At 58.0% G+C, this 23,824-nt stretch overlaps 1 protein-coding gene across 4 annotated transcripts in view; it reads left to right on the plus strand.

Moving 5' to 3' along the window:
- Positions 1 to 12,583: 12,583 nt before the first annotated feature.
- ADGRG1 (adhesion G protein-coupled receptor G1) overlaps positions 12,584 to 23,824 on the plus strand; it is a 39,333-nt gene continuing 28,092 nt past the window's right edge. The window contains exon 1 of one of the 4 annotated variants that reach the window (XM_014827293.3): positions 12,584 to 12,685. The gene's annotated coding sequence lies outside the window, so the exon portion shown is untranslated. The other 3 variants (XM_014827291.3, XM_070500277.1, XM_044760950.2) reach the window with 3 other exon arrangements.

Below are 23,824 nucleotides of genomic sequence, written 5' to 3' on the forward strand. Positions count from 1 at the left end.
AGTTATCGTTCAGTTGGGGCCGCCAGCCTGCAGGCAATCAGTTGCTCCCGTTAGCAAAACAGGAAGACTTTGATGAGCAATTAATTAATAAACGTGATGACTGCCAGAGCCTCTGCTTTCGGCAGGGCCTGATTTCATTAACCACTTGGTCACTCGGGCAAAGGCTGATGTCTGTGGTTTGCATCCTCCAAGATCCTGGGGGAAACCAAAGGTACCTGGTTATCATTTACAGAAAGTCAGCTCGGTGGCAAGTGGTGCGCTTTGCAAACCCTGTCTCATCCTGTCCTTACAGTGAGGGGTACCCAATTTACAGGTGAGGAAACTGAGGCCCAGAAAGGTTATTCTCCTCCCCAAGGACACATAACTCAGTACAGATGGATCCCAGTCTATCTGACTCCAAAGGTATTTTCCCCTTGAGTGGCCCCTCAAACACACCTGTTTCCTTTTATGGATGGAAGGCCCCAGAACTGTGAGCCGAGGGGCTGTTGCCCAACTCCCTCACAGCCTTGCGGGGAGTGGGGGCATGTGGACTCAGGTCTGTTCCTGAAGCAGCTCCACAGGTTTAGTGATGAGGGGAGCCCTCAGGCCCTCAGGCCTGGCGTCAATCAGCTGAGGCTGGCTTGGCCCCTCTAGCTGCTCTCCTGCCCTCAAGCCATCAGCCTCCATGCTCAAGTTCCGGATCTTGTCTGTGCTGCCGACTTACCTCTTCCGTGTCTGTGGTTCTCCCCCTGAGACAGTGTTAAATAGGACTTTAGATGGCACAGGGAGATTAATTTTCGATTTGAGTCTCATGAATATCCTTTCATTAATTATGGCATGTGACCCTGGTCATTTAACACACGGATATTATGTTTTCTTTTAAAAGCAATCGTTTTGAATTAAATTTTAAAAGATCCATAGATTTAAAAGAAATGTTAATAAAATATTTGGCAGATTTGATTTCTAGACTCTGAAAAAACTGTGGGAATGAACTTGCCTGCCTGAAGTCGGGGGGCCCTGCCCTGGGTGACCCCCCTCTCTTCTTAACCAAACAGGTCCTGAGGGTGTTTGTCAGCCTTTCCTGGAGGGGAAGTTGGCCTTCCTCCTTGGCCAACGGGCTCAGGCTGCAGCTGGGTTATTTATTTCTCTGCAAATGCTATCAACGTACCACATGTGCACAGTTTAAAAAGACTCGTGGTGGCCTGGGGTGGGGGTGGAGGGGGGGGTTGCCTGCAAAGGGGCAGAAAGGAACTTTCTGGAAAGATGAAAATGTTTTCTGTCTTGTTTGGGGTGTTGGTTGGATGAGTGTACACATTTGTCAAGTCATCGACCTGTACACTTAAAACGTGGAAATTTTATTGTAGATAAGTAAAGCTGGTTTGAAAACAAAATCAAAACCAAAGGCACAAATATTCATTTATGTTGGGAGTTCACTTGTGTTCACTGCCAGTTCTGAATTCTCTGAGACCTGTGCTTGGCTGCACTGTAGCACATGCTGGTTCCCATTTAGCTGTCATTTCAGTTCTTCCCAAAGTTGACATTTACAGAATTCTGCCATGTGTCAGTCACAACAAGGATGCTTAAAATGTCAGAGAGTTACATTTGGCAAAGGGACATCACAAGTCAGCCAGGAAAGGATGGACTGATCAACAAATGTTATTGTGACTATTGGCTCTCCATTGAGAAGGAAATAAAATTAGATCCCTACCTCACACCATCTACACACCCGTAAACATCCCAGATGGATTAAAGGTGGATGGATTAAACGTCAAAGAAAAACTATAAAAGTATTAAAAGCAAATATAGGAGACCATTATTTAACCCCAATCAGGAAAGGCTAAGATGTGAAAGCCCAAAATCGTAAAGGAATGTTACATTTGATGGTGTAATAATCTAAAACTTCCTATGACCAAAGGCACCAAGAATTTAGCTGAAATGGATACAGTATACCATCAGAAAATATTGCCTCCTATGTATTAAAGAATTAAGGTTTTTATGATGAAAAGAGGTCCTACAAATCAGTAAGAAAATAAATAAATCTGTGACAAAAAGCCCAATTAGAAACGGGTAAAAGATATAAACATTTGTTTCACACAAAAAGAAATAAACATGGAAAATGAAGTTATGAAAAGATGTTTGGTCTCCTTCGCAATTGTAGACAGGCACATCAAAACAGCGACATCACCCCCCAGATTAGAAAATTTGAAAACCTTGGTATGGGTGTGAGAAAATGGCCCTCTCTTACAGTGTTGGTGGGAATCTAACTTGGCACTGCTTTTTAAGGAGAGCAACTTAGCCGTATCTATAAAAGTTTTGGTTGCACAAACTCTGATGCAGCGATCCCTCTCTTTAGAATCTATCCTACAGAAATAGCCACACATGTGCCCAAAATATATATGTTAATTGCTACAAAGTATATTCTACTGAAAATTGGAAACTCCCTAAATTTCCTTCAATAGAGGGTTATGGAGAAATGAATTTTATATTCTGTGCAATGGAATTCTTACATCAGTTAGAAAGAATGAAATAGAATTGTATGTACTGATCTGGAATGAATCTGCTGTATCTCGGTAAGAGAAAGCAAGCAAGTTGCAAAAACTATATACTGCATAATAATCCTATTTTTGTAAAACAATTGCAGATATTAGTTATAGGTATATTTAATAATAATGTCTCACAATTATACATGCTGGCAGCGTGGACATATTATTATTCTTATTCTACAGATGAGGAAACAGAGGCACAGAGTGGTTAAGTAACTTGCCCAAGGTGGCACAGCTAGTCAGTTGCAGAGCAGAGATTTGAACCCCAGCCAGCCTGACTCCACAACTTGAGCACTTGACCTTATTTTGGCTTTATAGGCCCAAAATATTTCTGTTGACATTGGTGATCTTTCAGAACAACACTGGAGAGGCGAGTCACTTTTTAATAAATAAATATTTAAAAACATGAACTGGTGAAAAAGACTTATCGAAAGGCCCCATTTCCTGGAAACCCCCTCCCCAGAGGCAACCACTCCAACAGCTTCAGTTCACGTGGTGGTTCCCTCCAGAGTGATAAATAACACACTTATGCTGCGGTTTCTTGATTTATTAACCCTGGGCATTATCTATTGACTCCTGCAAGAACTGGAAAAAAGAAAAGTCAGCTTATCTTTGTTTTTCCTCTTCCTGTTGAGCTGCCATTTGCTTCCCTGACTCCAGGCTGGACCCTGGACTGGGCACTTTGTGTCCTGTTGTTGCCAAGACCGGGCCCACTGAGGCTCAGGGTCAAAGAGGGACTTGCCCAAGGTCGCTGTGAGCTGGGGATGGGACCCGTGGTCTGTGTGTCTCCAGGAACCGGCTGCTCTGGGACAGCCCGTGGCCCACCCCGTGGTGTCACCCCTCTGCCCCCCGCCTTGAGGGCCTCTTGCTCTGGCAGAGGCTCAGCATGGCTGTGGGTGGGGGCGCCTGGCTGAGCGCCCGCCGGAGGCTGGTCCCCACTGCTGTTTGCAGAGCAGCAGGAGCAGTGTCCCCGTGTTTGGCCAGCCAAGAGTTTCATCCTCCGCCGCTGACAAGCCCAGACTTTGACCCTCCGGGGCCTCCACCTTCCCGATCACTGCCCCCACATACCCTATACCTCTAGGGGAAAGGCTGAGGCAGTGATGGAAGCCCGGAGAGGTCGGGCACCTGATACCTAAGACCCTCGGGAAGAAAGGACCATCCCCCCCATCCCCCAACACTGGAGTCACCTGGTGGGAGAGACTCTAAAAAAAATCACTTATGCTGGGCACCATCCAGAACCAATTAAACCAGAGACTGCGGCAGGAGGCCATGAATCTAGATGGAGAAGAGCCCAGAAAGGGTGACGATTTGCCCACGGGACCCCACTGAGCGCAGGGGGCTCACCCGTGAGTAACTGCTTGTCTCTGGGGCTCAGAATTTGCACTCTCACCCACTGTGGCCTCCTGTCCCCTCGGTGAGAGGGGCTCCCTGGCCAGACGGCCTCCTTGCTGGGTGCCGGAGGGCACGTGCCCTTATCTTGAGCCCATCCCTGTGCTGCCAAGGCCACGCTCCCCTGGGGCGATGGGACCACAGAGATGGCGAGGCCGCTTGCCTGGGGAGAATCCTGGCCTTGCTCATCTCTGGTGTGTGACTGTGGGCGTCTGCCCCAGTTTCCTCCTCTGGAAAAAGTGGATAATGACGGTGTCTAACAAAGGGGTTAACGTGGGGAAGCATTTAGAACAGCGCCTGGTCTGTACAAATGTTAGCCTTGTCGTGACCTCCCCACTGGGCAGATGGGTGCCCTTGGCCATGTGGCCACACTGAGCTGCCAGGGAAACTAGGAACCATGTCTTCATTCTGCGGGCTGCGAGCCCAGCCAAATATGTGAGGTTCTGTCCACTAGAAGGGGCGAGTGGATGTTGGGGCACACCCACAGGGTCTGATCTGGGTCCAGGGGTTGCCAGCTGGAGGCCCATGGCTGGTGTCTGGCCCTACATAGGCTTTCATTGACTCTCAAAGGGCTTCCAATCCATTTGAATTAATTGCCAACTTTTAACCATTTAGATTATCACATAAAAATCACATTTCTGGCTTCTCTTGAAAAACCGAAGGCTCAGGCCACACTGGGCCCAAATCCCTTCAAATGACAGTTGGCTGGAGCTGAGTAGTGCTCCCCAAGATGGCCTGTGCTCTCCAGTTCACCCCATGTCCCCCACCCCAAGTCCCTATGCCCCGCCCCCGACCATCCCACCCCACTTCCCCCTGCTCTCACCAGCTTGTGGCCACTGCGGTTTGTAACTCCTGCTCCAGTGCAGCCATCAGCTTCCGTAGACAAGGAAACTGAGGCACGGAGAAAAGAAGGGACTTGCCCTAGGTCACCCAGTGCCCCCGGCCGGAGTCGGGACCCCAGCTCCAGCCTGCAAACTCGGCTTCCGGGTGCTTTCTGCCACAGCGGTCGCCTGAGGGTCAGCCAGGCGCCCCTGGGCTCAGCGCGGAGGGTGGCTCAGCAGTCAAGCCAGCAGATGCTCCAGCTTCCCGGGCCTGCGTTCGAGTCTCAGTTCTGCACTTTCCAGGGCAGGGAATACTTGCTCTCTGAGCCTTGTGTTCTGCTTCGTTTTGACCCCAAGATGGGATGATGTCAGAGCCTGCATCATAGAGTCACAGAGGGTCACCGTGAGGCGCAGGGTCGTCAGCACCTGACCGCGGGGGCCTCTTCAAATTTTGCACCCTAGGCCTCTCTCGCCCCACCCTGCACAAGACGGACCTATTACTGGGGCAGGAGCTCAGAGACAGCGGAGAAGCAGACTGGGAGGGCGTGGCTGCCCCTCCGGGTAACGTGTAATGGGGCAGACGCTCTTCCCAGGGGCCACCGCAGCCCCACGCTGCTGAGGACTCTCTCCTTGGGGCTGGTGAGCGCTGAGGGCAACAGAATCTGTGTCAACTGTGGAGGTGGCCCGCATCGTGCTTGTGCTGGGCTACCCCGGAAACACAGACACCCTCTCTGACCCAGGAGCTGTGTCCATCTGCCTCCTATTTTCTCAGCTGGAGCTGCTTGCCCAGGATTTAGTTCTGATCTGAGTTGGCACAACCTCAGAGAGGCACCAGCTGCATCTCCTGGCAGCTGCTGTAAAGTCGCACCTCCAGGAATGGCACGTTCGGGGCCAGCCGCAGCGTCCGGGGAGCAGTCCCCTCTAACCCGCCCCCCCCAAGTCTGATATTTGGTTGCAGGCTCTATTTATATACATCTGTGTGCACAGATACCTACAGTTTTTGTTTTACTTTGCTTTGATTGCACAAACGACGTTAGAACAGCCACAGTGGAAATAATTCTGAAATGGAAAGAAACACCCCAGGTCCCTCCAGCTGGTTTGCTTCCTAACAGCGTTGGCTCAGTGCTCAGCGCTTGCCAGGCGCTGTGCTTTCTGTGGTAGATCTCACTGAAGCTGCACAACCACCCAATGGGGTAGGAACAGGTTACAGATGGGGAAACTGAGGCACGGAGCTGTTAAGCCACGTCCTCCAGGTCACACGGCTAGGTATGTGGTACAGCTAGGACTGGACCTGGCTGCAGGGTCCCGCGCTTTGCCACTCCTCGGGGTTGTCTCTTCTTTCTCCACATCCCTGCCACCTTCAGGCTTGACCCAGAAACACAAATTCGACACGATCATTCGCTCTACGCAGAGCACTTCTGAGTGGGCTCTGCGTGCAGCCCCACGTCAGAGCAGAGAAACAGAGCCCCGAGACAGGTGGAGACGTTGCCCTCGTTCCTGCTTATTTTCACTGAATTCAGTATTGAAAGCATGTTTGGTTTGGGTCATGACCGTATGACCAAGGCTGGGGTGGCCAAGTGTCCCAGTTTGCCCCCACTTCCTGGGATGCAGACCCTTCAGTGCTAAAGCTGAGACAGTCCATTTGCTGTTCGGGGCAAACAGAGATGGTGCGTTCCCCAGGTGGGCAGAGCCAGCTGTGCTTTCTGAGCCATTCCCCGGTGCTGGGCGCTTGGACTGTTTCTAGCTCTTGCTGGTCAGGCTGGGCAGCCCTGTGCCCACCGCTTGTCGCTTTCCTCCAGAGCCCCTCCCCGGTAGGAGGAGACCGGGCTGACGGAGCTCCTCCGAGGAGATGCACAGAACCTAAGCTCAGCTTTCCTGACCTGTCCCTCATCTGAGCCTGCGGGCAGGTCAGAGGGGACAGCGCCTGCCTGCACTGGCTCGCAGGAGCTGGTTGTCGGTTGTTAAACACAGACACTATTAAGAATTAAATCACATCAACTCAAAATTAGATTATATTAAAAATGGTAATAAATGCTCAAAATGTATTGCTTCCTCATTTTTATGACACATTTTGCTATTATCTATTGCTATGGGTTGAATCGTGTCCTTCCTCATTCACATGCTGGAGTCCTGACCCCCAGGACCTCAGGACGTGACCTTAACTGGAGACGGAGTCTTTACAGAGCTAATGAAGTTAATAGAAGGTCGTTAGGTGGGCCCCAGGCCAACGCGACTGGTGTCCTTCTGGAACGGGCAAGTTTGGACACAGACACACACAGGGAGAATGTCACGTAGAGATGAGGGCAGAGATCAGGTGATGCTTCCACAAGCCAAGAAATGCCGAAAATGGCCAACAAACCGCCCCAAGCTGGGAGAGGCATGGAACAGATTCCTTCTCGCAGCCTCAGAAGGAACCACGCCTACCGAGACCTTGATGGTGGACTTCCAGCCTCCAGAACCATGAGACAGTAAGTTTCTGTTGCTTAAGCTGCGCAGTGTGTGGTCCTCTGTGACGGCAGCCCCAGCAGACTCGTCATCTGTGCTCCCGGTTAGTGACGTCTCCCGCGTTGGTGCACAACACAGACGCTCCAGCGTGGTGAGCCAAGGCACATCTTTCTCCTCCTTCCTGCGTTCAATGCTTGTATCTTGAAATCGGCCATGGTGGGAGTATTGACACCACGGAAATCTGCAAATGCTACTAATCAGGCCTTGAGTTATGGTTACTGTCTAGATAGACTTAAGAAAGTGGTGGGGAAAATGCTAATAAGGATATTCCATCTGTGTGCCATGTCTGCGGTCGTTACATTGTGAATAGCACAAAAAACCGGAAAACTCTTATCCCATTCAGCAATGAATTCAAAAGCTATTGTCTAGGTCAGCAAGGATTCCAGCCTTTGAAGACTATCACCCAATTCAGCAAAAAATGGCCCACGTCATTGACGGACAAGCAAAGTTCCAACATGGGTCTTTGTTGTTTCCTTTTTGTCTCACCTGTCAGTGTAAGTGACAATGTCAATATTCATGTCTGCACAGTACTCAGAGAGCCCATTGTGACCACTGAGCAGCCCATCATTGGTGAGGGGTGAGGGAGGCCGGCTCCGAGCCCAGGCTGCAGAGGGCTGACAGGAAATGTACAGGCAGACTGCCTGATGGGCGGAGGGATGCCTGCCTTCCAGCTCTGTGGTACCAGCTACGGTGGGTGGACCAGAGTTAGCATCTCCCCCGAAGCGGGCTTGCAAGGCCGCCCCGCCTCTCTGCCCTGGGGACTTCTGCAGGGTTCCTGCTAGATGCCCAGTTACCTCTGTCTGTTAGGACCCTGTGGGGTTCCTGACTAGGCGTGGCCTGGGATGCAGGAGAAGCAGCTTGACCTGGCCTTGACCTATAGCTGTGACCTGGTCAGGGCAGAGCCTCCTCCTTCAGCTGCCCCCCTTGAAACATAAACCGATCCCCTCGCCCCCTCCTTCAGTCCACCTGTGGCTTCCCACTGCGCAGGGACTAAGATTGCGCCTCCCTCCCTATCTTCGCACCCTGCTCTCTGGCCTCATCTCTCTTGCCCCCATGCTCCAGCCACACTTACCAGCTGCCTGTTTCCCCAACACTCTGAGCTCGTGTCCACACAGCCCAGCATGAAGCCTGGCGTCTAGTGAGCACTTGGAAAATGTTTGTTGAATGAATGAATGAAATACGTTCACTGAGAAGCTGTATGATATAGAGATAAATGACGATCTAACAGAGATGTGGGTTCAAATCCTGGCTCTGGCATGTATTGGCGATGTCCTCTGGGGCCAGTTACTAAATCTCTCTGGGCCTCAGTCTCCTCGTCTGTGATAAGAGTACCTCCTTCACAGGATTGTTGTGGGGATTACACGAATCAGTCCATGCAGAGTTCTTAGGAGAGGGCCTGGCACGCAATGAGGCCCCCGGGAGAGTCGGATGACAGTGTTCTCATAGGTAAAGTGCTCCAGCACTTTTGAGGTTCAGGGGTCCAGAGGCTGCCTTCCTACTGGGGAGGATGGGATAACTCCAAGAGGGCTTCCTGGAAGAGGCATTTGAACCAGGCCATGAAGGAGGGTGGGTGGATTTCTCTCGCAGTGATCAGGAGAGAAGAGGGACACCTGGTCCCAGTAAGAGGCCGGTGGGCAGGGTGGGCCTGCCCTGGGGCTGTGCTGAGCCGCTCTCCATGCCTCCCCGGAGATGGGCACAGCGCGAGCTGCCCCACTCTGGGCCCACAGCCTCCTGTCCCTGCGGTCTTGACATTTGGTTTGCACCCATTTCCTGTGTTTGGTGGCTACACAGAGAGCACCGCCTCTGAAGAGACACGGGGAGGCCCCCGGAAAACCCACCAGGGGGAGGTGACTCAGTTTCCCCATCCCAACCACGGTAGAACCCAGTCAACTCAACATGGGGCAAACCTGGAGAGGTCCCCCGGGGCCACATGAAGACGACTCCCTCAGTGTCACGGAACGCCAAGGATGTGGCCTGATGCCACTGACTCATGTGGGTCTGGGCTAAGCCCTCTGACTCTGAGAGCCCTCAGTCTCCTCACCTGTCAAATGGGGACAGACGTGCCTTGGAGTCACTGGGACGATCGAGTCCTCCTGTGGCACAGTGCACGTCAGAGCGGTTCCCCGCTCCAAGTCTTCTCCCATGACACACCTGGGAACACTGCGGGATGGGTCCCACCCCAATTCACAGATGGGGAACACTGAGGCTCAGAGAAGGGCCCTGACATGCTCAGCCCCACCCTGCCAGCGAGTGGCGGCCCAGGAAGGGGACCGGGTCTCCTGATCCCCAGGCAGGGTGCAGATGGATGATCAGGTATAGACGGAACCTGGAAGGTGAGTGTGACCGAAGGACGCAGATGGTGGAGGGTGATCCCATCCTGGGATGCAGGGTCACACTATCCTGAAGAGGGGAGCCCATCCCCCCACAGTGGGCATGCTGGGGCTGATCTCAGGCCTGGCTCCCGAGCGGTGGGCTTGTACACACACATCTGGCCGTGGAGATCTCCTTCTTCCAGATGTGGCCCAAAGGGCGAAATGTTTTCTGTTGTTCTAACTGAAGGAGCAGGGGCCAACTCCATTCGACAGACAGGGAGGGCACACTGAAGCCACAGGGGCTTTAAAAGGTCAGTAAGCTCCGTCTTCCTCTGCATCTGGATATGGCAGACGTCTACCCAGCCCTCCCCAGGTGCCAGCCGCCGCGTGGCGCGTGGAGGCCGCACCAGGGTCCTGCTGGGGTGCGAGGTGTCAGAGCCGGGCCGTTCAGCCCCTCCACACTTCCCGTGTCCCCAGACAGGGAGGGATCTGCATGTCCCGAGGCTTCCCCTGGGTGGGGTGGGGGTGAGCGTGAGGCTGGGCTTACCCAGGGTCAGATAAGGGCCCCAGTCCTGGGTCAGACCACTTGGGGACGACCTTGGATGTGTTACTCCCCTCCCTATGCCTTATCTGTAAACTCCGCATTAAAAAGAGGCTCCTGCTCCATAGGGTGCAGTGGGGAGTCGGTGGGAAACCCACAGGTCCTGGATGGGGGTCCTAGAGACCAAGGCACCAGCCCCACCCATGCTCCTCACGCAGCTGCTCTGGAGGGCCCTGGGCTTTGCCGAGGCAGAAGCACCTTCCTGGTCCCATCCCCTTTCCTTCCTTTGCCTCTACAAGGCAAACAGGGCAAAGGCATGTGTCCTCATTTAATAGAAGACCTGAGGCACAGAGAGGTTGAGCAACCTCCCACAGCCAACTCCCAGGGCTCCAGCCCCAGACTGACAGAGTGGGGTGATGACATCACCTGCCAGGGGCCCTGACGGCGGAGCTGGGCGAGGTGGAGGATGGAGTGTGGGTGTCAGGAGTGGGGGAGGCACCCACGAACATACGGGAAGTCACTGACTCCCCTGGTGTCCTTATCGGGGTAGGTGTCTCTCTCCCGGTGCCCCCTCGTCTGTGCTCAGCCTGAGGTGTGGGGGTAGGGGGCACAGTTTCCTGCTGGGTGAGGCCAGCGTGCATGCCTGTGGGCAGAGCAGAGATAGCATCAGCAGTTGGACATTTGCCAGGGGAAGAGGGGTGAGGAGGTGATCTGGGGACAAGGAACTCCAAGGGGGTCTGGGCTAGCCCCAAGGAATGTGTCTGAGCTGTGGCCAACAGCTAGAGCCCTTCCTCAGGGGCCTGGAGCTCCCCAACACTTTACCAGACCTGGATCCACCCTTGCTCCCAACTGTCCATCCGTCCATCCATCCTTCCTTCACCTCCCTGGTCTCATCTCTACTTCACCTCCTTCATTCAGCTATGCCCGGCTCCTCCCTGTTCCTTAAACACACCACCCACCCATCCTCCCACCACAGGGTCTTTGCATGTGCCCTTCCTGCTATCTGGAATGCTCCCACTCCAGACATTGCAAAGTCCACCTCCCTCGCCACATGCAGCCTGTGCTTGAGTGTCACCTTCTCAGAGAGAATAAACCATCCTCCATCACTCTCTTCCCCCTACCTTGCTTTATTTCATCCCGTAGTTCTTGCCACTGGACATATTTCATATTTATTTCATATTCATTATCTGTCTCCCTCCAGCTCTAAGAGGGCAGAGGGTTTTGCATTTTGTTTACTGCTGTGTCCCCAGGTGCTAGACCAGCGCCTGACACGCAGCAGACTCTCCATAAATTCTTGCTACATGCCTGGCTGAGTCCCTCCACCTGTCCGTCCTTCCCTCGTCCATTCTATCTGCCCACATTTCCTCCCTCACCTGTTGCTCCCTGGAATTTCTCTGCACCAGGCCCTGTGCTGGGGCCTGGGTTTGGTGATCTGGCAGGGCACACTTCCGAGGAAGAAATGATCCCGACACCGAGGGATGGGTCCCAGGTGAGGGGGAACCCAGGGGGGCTGTGGGGGACGCATGCGGGGGAGAGCTGCAGCAGGCTCCCAGGGTGCATTGTGCACACTCAGTGCCTCGCCCAGGCCGGCCCACGGCGGTACGTGATCCAGACTTTGTCCAGTGAATCAATGACTGCCTAGGTGCTTCTTGGAAGGAGTGGTGGCTCGGTTCTCAACAATGGGGACATTGGGAGTGGGGGTGGGGATCAGAAGCCAGCTGGGGGCGTGGGTGCCTGGGTGTGAGAACTGCTGGTCTCAGGTGAGCCCTGAAGGCTGGATCAGGGGCCGGGTGGACAGGGTTGGGAGGCCAGTGGTCCAGGAGGAAGTGAGGCGGGGGTACCCTGGGCCTCTATGGGGCCTCTCAGATGGAGCAGAGCCTGCCTGGACCACTGCCCTCCACGCCCCGGGGATACTGGAGCAGCTGCCTCAAATCCCTCCCATCTCCCATCTCCCACCCCTGCCCGACCCTGTGTCAGTGTCAGTTCCCACTTTGTGTCCTGCAGGGGGCTGGACGTCCTGAGAGTAGTGACTGTGTGCCCCATTCCCCATCCTCCCGCATACCACCCTGGCCTCCTGCCTCCAGCCAGCTGCTGGCCGTGGCTTGTTTTAATTGCAGGCAGGTGAGCGTGGGCCCAGCATTCAGGTGGGGCTGATCTCAGGAGGCAGGCAGGAGGGAGCCTGCAGACTCGGTAATTACATATGGGGGGCAGCACCCCCAACAGCCCGAAGGGGGGCCACTGGGTCTCAGAGACATTCAGGAACTCCCCCAGGCTCTCCCAGGCGTCTCAGGGGGCCAGCAGTCCGTGTGTCCCTGGGCAGAGGTGCCGAAAGCCCACGGAGAGCTGACACGAGGGGTGGGGGAGCTCAGCACCCGAGGGGCTGGTCAGCCCCCGCAGGGAAACCAGGAACGAGAGAGGAAGGTGGCAGCAGCAGGTGTGGGCCAGCCGGAAATGGGGCGAGACGGGCAGGCGGAGCCTCACCTGGGGCCACCTGCCCAGACAAGCTCAGCCTGGAGCCTGGGAGCCCTGGGAGGTGGTGGGAGGGGAGGAGGCGGCCTCGGCAGAGCCGGGCCAGCGGCCTGCCTGGACCTGGAGGTAAGAAGCTGCTGTTTGGGGTGGGGAACGGGGCAGGAAAGGTCAGTGGGGTGTGGCTCCCAGCCGGGCCCCCTTGGTCTCAGCCACCCCAAGATCTAGTTCAAGAGGGGCACATATGAGGCCTGGCCCTCGGCCTGCCCAGGGTTCTGGGCAGCTCTGGAGGCCCTGGCTGGCCCGGGTTACCCCTTGCTGCTCTGGGTGTGGGCTGGGCATGCTCAGCGCTGGTCGTCCAGGCACAGGGAAGCAGGCAGGGTGGGGGGTGCGCTCCGTGCTCAGGTGAGGAGGCTGCAGAGGTGGAGGGCCAGGGTGAGACGGTGGACCCCGGTGCTCGCTTGGATGGGGAGCAGGAGGCGGCCCCGTGCCCCAGCTGCTCCTCATGCTGGAGGGTGTTTCCTCCTGGGAGGCCACGGAAACCGGTTTGCCAGCAGGTTGGCCCCGGCTGTTTGACTTTTGACAAGGAAGAGAAAGGCAGCCTCTCCCTGTGAGCCAGCGGAGGGGACAGGGCCCGCCCCATCTGGCCAGCACGGGGTCCCCCTGCCTCTCCCCAGCCCCTTCACCTGGCAGTGCAGGCCTCCCCACCTTGGCTTCGAGAAGCAGGAGGTGAAGGTCAAATTGCTCCTTGACCGGCTGCTCTCCCCCTCTGGGCCTCTGTGATGAGCCTCATAAACGGTGGCCGAGGACACACCAGGTTGGAGGAGCCATCATGGAGGAAAAGGCCCAGCCTGGCCAGTGCTGCCCACAGGCCTTCCTGCTCTGCTCTTTCCCGCTGGGACCGTGAGGGAGGCAGGCAGGGGCCGGGGGCTGAGGACAGACTGGAGTGGCAGCCCCGTCCCAGGCAGAGGTGGGCGGCTGGGGTGGGGGGCCTGGTGCCCGGCCCGCTCTGCCCCCACCCCTCGGTGCCCTGGGGCATGTGGACAGCCAAACAGGCCGCCCACATTCCCTTTGTTAATGAGGCCACCCCTGCTAATGGTTGGCTGTTGTCGTTGCTGTGTTCCGCCTGCTGAGCCATCTGCACCCAGCCCCTAGGGGGAGACCCTGGGGACCCCCAGCTGGGGGGCAGAGGCACCTGCAGAAGGCAGTGCTTCTGTGCGGTGTTGGCGGCGGGGGGACTCCTGGGCAGAGGCTGGGTGCTCTGTGGGCTTCCCACAGAGAAGGTCCAACTCCAGCTCTTTGTTTTACCAAAAGAGAAGTGCGGGGTTTCCAGGTGTGGAGACCGAGGCACCCTCTTTGTGACTCTCCAGGTGGGTGTCCTGCAGTCAACACCTTAACACAGTTTTGTGCTGGACACCAAGGGGCTGGGTGTGGGTGTAGGGGTGGGGCACCCAGGGGGTCAAAGTCGAGGTCCTGGGCCCTGGGGACCCTAGGGTAGCCAGTGAGATGGCACATTGCCACTCTCAAGATGAAGCATGTCCTGACGTCTTTGCTCGTTGCTGCACTGTCTTGTGGGTAGTCACTAGACCTCTCTGGACCTCATTTGCCCCCCTTGGCTTGGGAGGTACGATGCGTTACCAGCCGACCAGAGGCACCTGGGTGTCTGAGCAGCTGCCACCCAAACCTCACAGGCCAGGGCCCAGGGAGCAGCTGACAGAAGAGGCATAACTGTGGTGACCTCAGCAGCAGCTGGGATGGCCTGGCTGGGCCCTCGTGTTCAGAAAGGAGGCTCCTAGGGAGGGGTTAGAAGCCTCTGCTGCTCCCCTCATTGGGGGACTTTGTGTTTAAAAGAGGGCCTAAGACAGTGACCGCACCTGTCATTGTTCTGCCTTCGAGATGGGCTGGGTGTTCCCACTTTAACCTGTGGCTACGGAGGCACAGAAAGCTGAGATCTGGGCCCATTTGCTGCCGGGTCCCATGTGTGCTGTTGGAGGGACTATGGGCAATGCTGGCAGGGGTCCAGGTGGGGCGAGGGGCAGTTTGGAGCCCCCCATCACTGGGTCTCCCCCAGGCCTGAGCAGGGTGGCCAGGGTCCCCTGGGAAGAGCTGTCTCCCCAGCTGTCACACCCCTAGGAGGGGCTGCACTTCTGGCTCCAGAGACCAAGTGGGAAGGCACGACCCAGCCCACCCAGCGCCAACCCCTGAGCTGCAAAGGGGGGCCCTGAAGTTTACAGGGGCTGGGGCCTCACCTGGGGAACCTGGGCCTCCGGAGCCTGGCCCTCACCTGCTTTCCACGGTCAGAGTGGCCCAAGCTGGCTGGCGTGAGATAGGGTGGAGAGAGGGCCGTGGCCCATCTTTGGGGGGCCCATCCTTGCCCTGGGTTCAGGGGTTTCAGGAAACTGGGAGGCAGGAGTATGGCCAGATGACCTTCTGGGCCTGTTCCGGCTGGATCCAGCCCTCCTGCCAAGTGCACTTGGGGGCTGGGCTGAGGTCAGACGTTCCGTCATGCCTAGAAGTGGGGGTGGCTGCCCTACCGACCTTCTGTCTTGGGTAGCTGGGCACCCAGGCATGCCCGCCTTACGGAGTCAGCAAGGGTGGCCCTCGGAGGCTCAGCCAGCCTGAACTGTGTCTAAGGACCTGCATTCTATAGTGGTCTCCTCCTGGCAGGACAGGAACAGGGTGACCATGGCGAGGGGGATGTCTGTCTGCCTGCCTGTCTGGGCCCAAGGCCACTTCTTGTTGGCATGTGGTCAAGATGCTACTAGAACCAGGAAGGGGGTACTAGGGGAGGAAACGGGCCTTGAAGTCAGATCCTGGCTCGGATCCTCTGTGACCTTGGGCTGGCCCCCTCCCTCTCTGAGCCTCAGTCCCCTCCTGTAGCAAAAGGGGCAAAGCATCCTTGGCAAGGCTGTGGGAGAAAATGCAAGTCATGGGGCACATAGTCAGTGCACCATAGGGGCGCACTGAGTCTGAAACCTTTGGGGGAAGGATTGAAGAGAGGTCAGTGCTGGGGACAGGTGTGGACACGAGATCCGGGTGGCATCCGGGGGAGTCTTTCCCCTGACCATAAGCCCCAGTGCGTTTGAAACCTGATGCAGGTAGAGGGTGGGGCAGCTGCCTGGGCTCCACCCCCAAGGGAACCAGCTGTGTTGAGTCTGTCTTGGAGCTCCAAATAAGGTCTCAGAGAACAGGCTGGACCCGGCGGTCCGCCCTCCTGTTTGCCTGGCCTTTTCTGCATCCTTGGAGCTGGCCCCAACTGCTCGCACCAGGCCTGGGCTCGAATCTCCATTGGACTTGTCCTGTTTGACCGGCTGGTGGTGCTGCTCGCTCTCCCCGTGTCCTGGGGACGTCAGGCTCCCTGCTCCGTCTGCAGCTGGGGCCTGAGTGGTTCTGGGGGAGGGCAGGCCCTGTGCAGGCACACAGCTGCCTTTGTGAGGGCGGCTGAGTCACATGGACAACACCATCCCTGCCGGGCCCTGGGGCGAGTGTGACGGGAGGTGGCCTTATCATGGGGCTGCGGCTGCCCCCGCGCCTGTGGCCAGGAGGCTTTCCCACGGGAATGAACAGGGAGGTAGCTGGAGCGTTGGCTGCAAAGCCCGTGGTCTGGGTCCCAGGACCTGGGTTCGAGTCCTGACTCTGCCGCTGTCGTGCTGTGAGGCTTTGAGAAGGCTTCTCTGAACCTCAGTTTCCACTTCTGCTAAAGGAGAACCACTGCCACTGTCTTGTAGAGGGGATACTGGACGTGAAAGGGCTTTGCAGGCTGAGGAGTGCTGGGCCACTGGGATCTGTGTTGACTTTATGATGATCATGATGACGTTGGCTAACATTTATTGAGCGCCTACTGTGTGCCAGGCATGGTGCTCAGTGATTGACAAGGCCACTCAGCTTGCAAGGGGAGAAGCCTGGGCTTGAACTGCTCTTGTCCACTAAAAACCCACCTCCAAGCAGGCAGCGGTTACCTGTGGCCCTTCCTGTCGGTGGGCACAGCCCTTCAGTGTTTGCGAGGCTGGCTCACCCCGCCCTGGCTGGAGGGCCGAGAGGGAGAAGGGCGGGGCTGCAGGAACAAGCCCCAGAGTGTCCTCCCACCCGCCCAGGCCTATTCACAGTGGGCACCATGGGTCTCTGGCCTCGTATCCCTGTCCTGGGGTCCACATCCTTGCAGATCTTTTCCCACCTCCCTGGCGACCTCATCGCTGTCTCCTTTGCTGCCTGCTCCGAACAATAAAGCTGTTGCAAACACATCCGGGTGCTCATTCGCGCCTGGGCTGGGAGATTTACGTATGTGGCCTCATCTGTTATGGTGGTGGTGCTGTTATTGTCCCCACGTGACAGGCGAGGTAGACGGCTGGAGATGCTGCCTGAGTCACCAGCTGGCAGAGCCCAGAGTAGAGGCCAGCTGGCCCAAGCCACGAGTTGGAGCTCCCAACCTCTTGGTGGCAGCATTGCCCACTCTCGCCCATCCCGTAACACGAAGCCTTTCTGCACTGCCCGCCACGCCTGGCCACTGTCACCAGCCAGTAATGCTCATGACCTTCTGTAGGCCTGGGGGACCCTTGCCTTTCACACCCGAGCCCTAGCAATGTGTTTCCAGCTGCCTGCTGGAAGCTCCCTCACATGTCGCAGGGGCACCCCCGTTCCACTGTGCCCCAGGGCAGCCTCTTCCCTGCCCCTCAGATCTGCCTCCCACCCGTGTCCCCCACGCGTGAAGGCAGTTTCTGACGACTTCTCCCCTCTCACATGAGGGGTCGGGTCCTAGCCCTTCTGGTTTCTTGGACCACACTCTCCTCCCCAGCCCCCGCTCTGTGGTCCCCTCCAGTGCCCTCGCTGGACCTGGCCTCCCCTCCCCTCCTCCGCCCATCGCCCTCCGCGGTTGCTGGGACAAGCCCCCGGAGTCTAGCCCAGGGTTTCGGCTGCTTTAACAAGTGCTGCAATCACTTGGGCATCTGGTTCAAATGCATATTCTCATGCAGCAGGTGTGGGCACACCTGGGATGCTGGATTTCTAAGTCCTCGGGTCATGCCATAGGTCTGGGGAAGGCATTTTGAGGGCTGACCACACCCCTTCCTCCCAAACCCCTTCCCTGGCTTACCAGGCCTTTGAGGAAACTCCATCAAAAGCAAACGCCATGCTTTCGGAACCTTCCGGAATCTGCCCCTACTCCCCTAATTAGATCCCGCTTCTTCCGGGGAACTGCTCCTGTGTCCCAACTCGCCGCCTCTGTTGATGCTGTTCCCTCTACCCAAGTGGCCTTCCCACTGGTCTCTGTTTATCAAAACCCCTCCTTCAAGACCCATTCAGGGCTCTGGAGCAAGGCTCCACCCTGGCTCTGTGGCTGAAAGGCGTGGACAGCCCCTTGCCCTCTCTGTGCCTCGCTTCCTCTCTGTGAAGTGGGGACAGAGACTGTCATGAAAGCCCAAGGAGATGATACATATGAAGACCCTGGCCAGGGCCTGACACCTAAGAGGTGCCTGGTTGGAGCCTACACATATCTGGGAGCCTAGCCCCAGACCAGCTGTGCAGCCTTGGCTGAGTTACTCCGTGTCTCTGACATACCAGGGGGACCCAGCCCCCAGGGTTGGGAGGATGAGACGAGAATGATCCACGTAAAGTAGAGTGTCTTCCACGGTGAAGCCTCCAGACAGAGCGGCTGTCATCAGTCCTGTTATTAGTGCTAATGACAGGTAGTATTGTGATAAATAATAATTTATTTGGTTTCTCTCCCTTGACTCCCAGAGCCCTCTGGAGCTCTGTGGTGCTGATAATTGACTCTCTGGAATCACCCAGTGTGAGCCAGGCTCGTCTCCCCATGCCGGCCCCGGAGCCTGGCATGGTGTCCAGACCAGAGTAGGTCTCTGAGAAGCCCAATGGTGAGAGGGCAGGCAGAGCTTGGCAAGCCAACTCCTGCCCTGGCTGGGCCGCCCCATAGGCCTTTCCTATGTGGTCAGGGTGGCAGCTGGCTCCAGGCTTCTTGTCCCTCGCGGGTGTCCAGCTCGGCGGGCCCCTGCCGTCTGCAGAGTGACACCTCCAACTCTCCATCTGTGTCCTGCTGGCCAGCACCCTCTGTGGGCTGTGTGTGTGTGGGGGGACTGCTCCCCTGCTGGCCAGGACCCCGGGAACAGCCGAGGCTGCCCCAGCTACCAGCCGGCCCGGCCCTGAAGGACAGAGCTTGGGGAAACTGAGGCTTCGAGGTGGCTACTTGCCTCGGTTCACGGCATGTGAGGGACTCTCCATCCTTTGCTGGATAACTCACTTCCACTCCCTAGTTTCCTGGCCCCCCAGTGTGGGCCGGCCCTTCCTGTCCTGACAGTGAGGGAGTGCCCACTGTGGCCCTGGGAGGGAGCAGCGGGGCAGACGTGGGTCAAATGCCCATGGTGCCCGTCTGCTGCGGGCATCAGCCACAGCCTGGACAGTGAGGCTTCCTTCTGGAAGCCCTGGCCCGGGGTCTGCCTGCACTGCACCTAGCGGCTTCATTGCCTTCCTCTCCCTGCAACTTGATTTATGCCGGCAGCTGAGGGGTGTGCTTCCCCTCCAGGAACCTCTGCCTCCCAAGCTACCCAGAGAGCTTCCATTCCTGTTGCATGTGGCGAGTTTTACAGGCCCTGTCTTTCAGGATGCAAATCCCTGTGAGAGAGAAGGGACCTACAGCGCCCCGAGCATCCTCTGCGTCCAGGCCCATACTCCAGGGGTCCGGGGGGACTGGATTTGAGAGTGGTTAGGGGAGCCAGTGCGGGGCCAGACTGCCTGGGCTTCATCCCGACTCCACCACTTGTTAGCTGTGTGACTTTGGGCGAGTTAATTCCCTTCTCTGGGCTTCATTTCCCTGCCCTGTGCTTTCCCTTCTTCACCATTCACAGTGAATATTTATTGAGGGCACATCGAGGGCCAGGCCCTGGTCTGAGTGACATGTTTTCTTCCTCACCACTGTCCCGTGGCACTATGCTGATGGCGCGAGGGAAGAGCCTGGAATGTAGTAAATGGCCAGTAAACGTAGTCATTATTATTATTACTGTTATCATTGTTGGTGTCATCACTTACCCTCATTACGTTGTGAAATCTTGACAGCACCTGTGACTTGGGACTCATTTATTCATGTCACAGGGGTGAAGAAAGACAGGGAGTGGCCCCTCTGCAGGGTGGGCCATGGGCCATCTGAAGCTTCCTGACCCCAGAGAGGCCCCGAACCTTAGTAGTGGGGGAGCTGCTGACAGAGGCCAGCAGCCAGAAAGGGCATGAGGGTGTCAGCCTATTTCCAGATTTCTCTCTCTGAGCTTTCGGAGCCACCAGAAAAATGGTTCCTCACCGGGGCCTCTGTTTCCCCTTTGGCCCAGCAGACGGACTAAGGGAGTCTGTTTCCACAAGTCCCTGGGGTCTCGGAGTGTTCAAACTGTGCGTGCGTGAGGAACGTCAAGATGAGCCCCTTTGCCGGGACGGCTAAATGAGGCTCAGGGAGGGCTCAAGGTCAAGCGGCCAGTGGTGCGTGGCCTGGCTGGCTGCACGCCAGGCTACTTGACACCCCCCTCCCCGGAGCGCCTTCCGCTCTGCCGGTCAGCGCCGGCTGGCTCCTCTCTGCTGCCAAGGAGGCTGGACTCTCCTTCAGGAAGGGGCAGTTGTCGCCTGGGAGTGGGGGCAGCATCAGAGAGGCCTGTTGCCATAGCAACCCTGGCCTCTCTGTGGGAACTTTGGGGAGAAGAGCCCTGGGAAAGCGACAGATGGAGGGCGAGGAGGCAGAGTTGTCCCTGACCGGCGTCGGTCCGGGAAGCCTGGCACCTGTCTGCCTGGGTGGGGGCGAGACTGAAGTGCCCTCTTGCCCAGTGCTGAGTCATGGGCATCCCCCGGGGTGACCACCTCAACTCCCTCAGCGCTGGCCCCTCCCAGCCTCCCTCTGAGAAGTCCGTGACTCGCGTATGGTCCAGTCATCCCCAGCCGAGCTAGGGAGGAGGGAGGAGCCCAGCTGGGGTAGGAGGGGGCGTCTCCCCACCAAGCACGCCCTGGCGCCTCCTCCCCGCCCCAGTTTGCGCTGGCTGCCCGCCTTGCCCTGCCGCAGGACTGGGCTGGGAGCCTCCCACACTCACCAGCTCGCTCGGCGGCGGGCCCACGGTTGGCAGGCTGAGCCTCGGAGGTGGATCTTGAAGGGCGGTTCAGCTGCCTGGCCCAACGCAGGACCTTCCTCCAGGCCCCAGGTACCAGATCAGGGGTGCGACAGCAGGAGGGAGGAGGGTGGGGCGTGTGTGGCAGCAGTGGGTAGAGGTGGCGGTGGAAGGGGAATTGACTGACTTGGTATCTCACGGGAGCTAGCCCACATGAGCAGTGCTCTGCGGGGTCTCTAGAGTTGGGGGTGGATGGACCGGGAGTTGCCTGGGAAGGGGACAGGGCCGAGAGGATGGAACCTCCCAGAGCCAGTAGTCATTTGTTAGCCGGGGGAACTGAGGCTCAGGGTGGTATAGTGAGTGGGCCCAGCAAGCTGGGGTCTGCTCTCCTGGCTCTGAGATAACTGTTTGCTCCTGCTCCCACTGTGCAGATGGGAGAGCCGAGGCTCTGAGAGGTAGGTAGCTTCCCCAAGGTCACATAACAGCCTGGGATGGAGAACGAGGGTCCAGCCTCGGGGAGGGGAGGCTGCTGCAGGGGGCTCTTGAATGTAGCTTTGCCTATAGCTGCCCTGGGGCTGGGTCCACGCCCCTGAGGGAGCCAGGGGTGTCTGGCTCTTCATCCTTCACACAGGCCACCTCTGGGAGGAGATGGTCCTGGCCATGGGGTCTGCACATGGGGGACCTGGGGTGAGAGAATGTGCTGGGAACCAGGGGCTGCCACATGTGGAAGCAGAGGCTGAGGGCTGGAGAGCCCCCTGCCCGATAACCAGCAGACCTCAGGGCCCCCATCTGCTGGGCGCTGATAGGACCTTCCCGCTGGGGCCTCCGCAGCAGCCGCCCTGTTCCATCTGGGGACTGCTGGTTGCTGCCCTCCCCAATTCCCACTTCCCCACCTCCCCACCTCCCCAACGAGCCTCCTTCCTATGGCGCCGAGTTGGGGTCTCCCACGGCCCCGTGGGAAGGACTGGTGCTCACTTTACTGAGGAGAGTTGGGGGGCAGGAGGTGAGGTAGGACCCCGCTTCTCCCCACCCCCCGCCCTCTGCCTGGAGCAGCTCTGCCCTGGGGTGGGTGGGGTGGGGAGGAACAGCCTTTGTGACTCCAGAGGGCCAAGGAAGTTATTCATATAAACACTTGTTGAGCACCTACTGTGTGCTGGTACTGTCCAAGGGCTGGGGGACATGGCTGTGAATGAGGCAGATAAGGGGTCTTAGAGCACATGGGTGGGGCAGACCCAGAGCCAAGTCCCCAGCCCCCTCGCCGCAGTACCCCGAGGGCAGAGGATTGGTTCCTTGGAAGGAGTCTCCAGTCAGTGAGAGCCTCGGGCTGCTGAGCTGGCTCCCCAGAGCCCAGGCCAGGGGTCTGTGGGGTCTTCCTTGCCCACGTCTAGAGGGAGGACTAGCTCTTGGGGCCACACCTGACCCCTCTTTGCTGCAGGGACTCCAGGGGGCTGAGGTGCAGACCAAGCTCTGTCGTAGCAGCCCTGTGGCCGCCTTGCCTGGCCTCTCTCTGAGCCTCAGTGGCCCCAGCTGCTTAGTGGGCGTGTGTGGACCCAAGGGCTGCCCTGGCCGCCGTGGTCCTGGGGCCGGGCTCCAAGAGGGCTGGGTCGTGGAGGACACCACCCCAGGCGAGGCCCATGGGGGGAGGCTGTACCGGGCAGTGTGCGCGGTTGTTGCTGGTCTCGGCACCCTGGGCCACGGGGCAGGTGCTAGTCAGCCTGGCTGGGATACCCCCATCTTGTCAAGGACACAAACAAACAAGACGGTTAGGGTCTGAGGCTGAAGAGTGAGATAAACTTGCCAGCAGAGGGCGAGAGGGCTTTCTGCCCTGGGGGGACCCGGAAGGCGCTGCAGGGGCGCTCCGGCTGGGCTTGGGGACCTGTGGGGTGTGGGGAGGGGTGTGCAGCATGTGCATGAGGACTGGGTGGGGGGCATTTCGCAGAGGAAACTGCCTGGGAAGAGGCTGGGGAATGCTGAGAGCCGGGGGTATTGGGCAGGCGATGGCACTGGAGACCAGGTGTGGGCATTTCATGGGGTCTGGAGTGCCAGGCTGGCAGGTCCCAACCTGCTCTGCAGAGCAAGGGATGGTGGGAGGACTCGGGCAGCGCTGCAGCCCGCAGCCAGGCCAGGGGGTGCCGGGTGTAGGCTGAGTGCCTAGACTGCCACCCCAGCAGGATGGAGAGGGCAGGGCTGGTGATGCGGGGCTGGCTGGGCTGCCCCAGGCCCTGGCTATGGGGCTCAAGCTCGTGCCTGGAGGGCAGCTCCATGGCTGTGGGGACAAAAGGGGAGGTGGCCGCCGAGCCAAGGGGATGGCAGGTGAAAGAGGGAGCAGAGCTGTGGCAGAGTCTGTGTTGTGGGGACGGCCTTCCTAGCAGGGCCTGGCATGACAAAGGAGGGGGAGGGAGGCGGACAGCCATGAAGGGGGCCACCTGGACTCTGCGCCAGCTGATCTGGGCCCCAGGGCACTTCATCCTCAGCAAGAGCAGCGTGTGGGTGGTGGGTGGTGGGGCTGGGGGCTTGTGCCCCTTAGGGATGCAGGTGGGCTTCTCCATGGCAGGGTGAAGAGTCAGGGGCAGAGCTGGTGGAGGATGGGGCAAATGTGGCAACCTAGCCCCAAAACCCACTGCCGCCACCGCCTCCTCCTGAACCAGAGCCTGGGCAGGGCTTGGCACCCTCGACTCCCTCCGGGGGACGGCCCTGTGGACCCCGCCTTCTGACTCACAGCAGATGGGGCATCACGTGAGCAAACCCAGCAGCCGGAGGGACCAGGACCCCGGGGACCAGGCAGATGGCATGTGGGGGCGGGGCAGGGCTGGCACAAAGGGGCCTCTCAAACGGGGTGGGTGGGGGTGGCCGGCCTCAGCCTCCCCAGGCTGACACCTTGCCCTCCACCAGTCTGGTCCTCACGCCCCATCTGGAGTTCCTGGAGGCCCTTGGGGAGCCCTGTGGATTCCGGGGTGAGGCCTGAGCTGGCGGGGAGAGGGCCCACGGCTGGGGGAGGAGCTTGGGCACAGTTTCTGACCCCTGCCCAGTGCCAGCCTGCCCTGGCACAGGTGGGCTGAGACACCTCCCCAGGACCCTCAAGCCCTAAACTCTCCCTGGTCCCCCAGTGGCTGGGCCTGGGCTGGAACCATCCCAGACCTTCCTGGCCCCCAGACTCCGTGGGGCCCTGGCCAGCGCCTTG

Source organism: Equus asinus, chromosome 28 (assembly GCF_041296235.1).
Source record: "Equus asinus isolate D_3611 breed Donkey chromosome 28, EquAss-T2T_v2, whole genome shotgun sequence".
Classification (NCBI taxonomy): Eukaryota; Metazoa; Chordata; class Mammalia; order Perissodactyla; family Equidae; genus Equus; species Equus asinus.